Source organism: Indicator indicator, chromosome 12, assembly GCF_027791375.1.
Source record: "Indicator indicator isolate 239-I01 chromosome 12, UM_Iind_1.1, whole genome shotgun sequence".
Lineage (NCBI taxonomy): Eukaryota > Metazoa > Chordata > Aves > Piciformes > Indicatoridae > Indicator > Indicator indicator.
The window spans coordinates 24,470,416-24,474,428 of NC_072021.1; positions in this window are offsets into that span (position 1 = coordinate 24,470,416).

Consider the following 4,013-nt stretch of genomic DNA (forward strand, 5'->3'; position numbering starts at 1 on the left):
GGGAGTCCGGGAGCCTCAGCCCGGCGTGAGGGGTGTGAGCACCAGCAGCTCTGGCAACGTGCCCACGTCCTCCTCCTGCCAGCAGGGATGGTCCTGCTGGCACCAGGGCTCTCCTGCAGCACCCAAATCCTGCAGAGCAGGCTGGAAGGAGAGGAAACCAACCCCGAGAGGGTTCCAGAAGTCCCTCCCTTGAAACTGGAGCGTGCTGAAGGTACCTGAGACCCATGGTGATTGAACCAAGGAGCTCCTGGGTGGCTGCCGGTCCCTGCAGGGACCAGGACAGGACCCATGTGGGCTTTCCCCAGGACCCAGCACAGGATCCATGTGGACCTTCCTCAGGACCCAACACAGAACCCATGGGGACCTTCCTCAGGACCAGCACAGGATCCAAGTGGACCTTCTGCAGGACCCAGCACAAGACCCCTGTGGACCTTCCCTAGAGCCAGAACAAGATTCATGGGGACCTTCCCCAGGGCCAGCACAGGAGCCATGGGGACTGCACACTGGTGGGGGGTACCTATGCACCAAGCACGGCCCATCCAGGGACACAGCAGTGTCCAGCCATGGATGTGTCCCACACACATGGACTGAAAGCAGTAGAGGTCCACAGAGAATGTGTGAAAAGCAGAAGTGTTTCCTCCAGAAAGCATGGGGAGCATCTCCCCTGGGGCACCTGTAAGCCCAGCATCCCATCTTCTCCTTGGGAGCAGATCCCAAGAGGAAGAGCCCAGGAAGTGGAGCAGGACCACATGCTGCTGGGCAGCTGCATCTGGGCAGACTCCTGGCATCTGACCATGCATAGCTCAGAGCCTTCAGGCTCCATCTGGTCTCCTCCACAGCCCTTGATCAATTGTCCTCTGGCAGATGTGCCTGATGGCTTTCAAAACCCTTTTCCACTTTGGCTGCTGGAGACATCCCATGGTAACCAGTTCCACCACTGGCCATCAACGTTTTACCCCAAGAGTCAGCAGGTGACCCTCATTGGTGTGTTCCACAGCTCTGGATGAGCCTCCTCACCACCTGCCCTGTGGTATAACATCCTGAAGAACTGTTCCTCTCTCCATGCCACTCATGGTGCCCAAGTCCACGTGTCCCTGGCTTTGCTGCTTCTCTCCAAGTGGAGCTGTGTCATGGGAAAGCCTTGTCCACACCTTTGAGGGCCCTTCCCCTGTCACCAGGGTCTCTGCAGCTTGTTGTGGCCAGCTCAGAGCAGGCTGTCCTCACTGGTGTGGTGTCACCAGTGAGCTGCCAATGTGTTGTTTGTTGTTTGTGGGTGTTTTTGAACGTGGTGAGCAGCAGGCCCTGGTGTGGAGCCAGCCTGGGGTACCATGGAGCCTTCTCTGGCCCTTCCATGACTGAGTCCCACCAAAGCTTTAGGGGAAGGATCTCATCCGTGTTATTGATCTGCTCCTTTGTCACCTCATTTTGGGACAACTCTGCCCTGTGAAGAAAAGGCCTCCTGCAGACTCAAGGGGTCATCAAGGGATAACTTTGGCTTCCCTGTCCCACCAGGACCCCTTTAGACCCTCATCATCCTGGGGCTCTGTAGGTCTTCTGTTCAGGTTCCTGCCCTCCCTGGCTTTGAGCACTGCTGGGTCTCAAAGTCTCTTGGGCCCATCTGCCTTGTCTAGGCAGAGCTGTCCCTTGGGGAGGACACCTCTTCAAACTGGGAGGTCACCACTGTGCTGGTTGTGCCCCCACTGGCTGCAGCCAAACTGGGAGGCAAGTGGCAGAGCTGCCACAGGGAACCAGAGGCCAGAGGAGATGAGACATGTCCCGGGAGTGACGCTGGGACACGGGCAGACAGGAGGGACAACCAGGGCAGGGCGGGTGGCTTGTGTCTGGTTTCAGCCTTGTCCTTCTTGTCCTTGAACTGGTTTCCAGCTGAACTTTTACCTTCCACACTGATAAGAACCTGCGGCTGACTCTCCCAGGAGTCTTGTCTGGCAGCCACAGGACAAGGTCACTGTGGAAGCTTGTGGCACCTAGCAGCAGGGTGGCAGCAGGGTGGCAACAGTGTAGTGGAACAGCTTGAGGTGGCAGTGGTCCATGTGTGCCTGGAGGTGGCCATGGCTTGTGTGTGCCTGGAGGTGGCCATGGTCCAGGATGTGCTTTCATGGCCCAGGAGGAAGGAACAGGGTCCATCAGAGGCAAGCGTGGGCCAGTGCCACAGGGCTGTAGCTGGTCAGAGCAGCCTAGTGAGGTGCCAGGCTGGACCTGGTGATGGCCACACAAGGAGGTATCTCCTGTTTGTCCATGCTGTGTCTCAGGGGATTGGGGGTTTGTGTGTGGTACCTGCTGGGCATCATTAGCACCTCCTTGTCCCACCCCCACACTCACTGTGGTCCATCTGGAGGGGCTAGAGGCACAGAAGGTCTCCCAGAGGAGCAAGGAAGCACCGGTACGTGCATGGAATGGAGTGGAACAAATTATGGATGTGCTGACAGAAACCAGAGCTGGCCAGAAGAGGAGAAAAACACTGAGCGAGCCAGGAGCTGTCAGGAGGAATGAAAACATCTGGAAGACTCCTCACGTAGAGCTGCTGAAGAGTTTTCTGGGTGCACAGGAGTCCAGCCCTCTGGAACCTGTCATGGATCTGCCCCTGACTGGGGAAGATGGTGAGGAAGGTGGCAGTGGTGATGGTAGGGAGATCACAGAATGTTTGGAAAGGACCTTCAAAGGCCATCCAGTCCAACCCCGGCACTTAGTAGGGACATCTGCAACTAGAACAGGTTGTCCAGAGCCCCAACAACCTGATGTGGAATGGTTCCAGGGATGGTGACAATCTGGGAAGCCTGGGTCAGGCTCTCCCCATCCTCCCAATGCAGAATTTCTCCCTTAGCTCCAGTTTCCATCGCCCTCTTCCAGTTCAAACACAAAACCCCTGGGCCTGGTCCTGCACCCCCTGGTCAAGTTCCTCCCCAGCTCTCCTGGAGCCCCCTTGAAGTCTTGGAAGGCCACCAGAAGGTCTCCCTGGGGCCTTCTCTTCTCTGGGCTGAACAACCCCAACTCTCTCAACCTGGCCTCAGAGCAGAGGGCTTCCAGCCCTGGATCATCTTTGTGGTTTCATGGCCCCGCTTCAGTAGGTCCATGCTGAAGACTCCAGCACTGCAGGTGGGGTCTCAGCAGAAGGGCAGACTCCACCATCCTTCCACCTGCTGCCAGCTGATGTCCAGCCTCTCACCCACCAGCCCCCAAGACCTTCCCCCCAGGGCTGCTCTCCAGCCCTTCACCCCCAGCCTGCATTGACACCTGGTTGTGCTGACCCAGGTGCAGGACCTGGGGCTTGGCCTTGTCGAACTTTATGAGGGTCACACAGGACACAGGTGATGATGAAGGGGCAAGTGATGGATATGATGGTGATGGTGGAGGTGCTGGATGTGATGATGGTGATGGTGGAGATGATGGCTGTGGAGGTATGGGATGAAGGCGGCAGCATTCGGGGCTGCTGGGAGGGCCGGGGGAGCTCGGGATTCCCGCCGAGACAGGCCTGGCCAGAGGCCGGGGGAAGAGAGGCCCAGCGGAGGGTGCGGGGCCGGGCTCCGGGCCCTGCGAGGAGCGGGGCTGTCGCGGGGGGGGCTCGACGGGGGTGCCGGGGTGCCGGGGAGCGGGCCGGACCGGGCGGGGCGGCGCGGGGCGGGCCGTGCGCGGCAGCACGTCCGGAGCGGGGCGGGACGAGCCCGGGACGGCCCCGCGGCGCTGACAGCCCGCGGCTGGGCTCCGAGCGGCTCTGTGCGATTCGGAACGGATCAGAGCGGTTCGGGCTCGGGTCGCAGCGGGTCGGCTTCGTCGAGCCGCAGTTCGGAGCTGCTCGGTTCGAAGCGGTTCGGCTCGGTTCGAAGGGGTTCGGCGCTGTCAGCCCCCGGTTCGGCTCGTCTCGGATAGACTCGGCTTATTTCGGAGATACTCGGCTCGGAGCGGCTCGGCTCGTCACCGCCAGCCCGCGGTTCGGTTTCGGTCGGCGCAGCTCAGCTCGGCTCGGCTCGGCTCAGCTTCGCTTGGCTTGGCTCGGT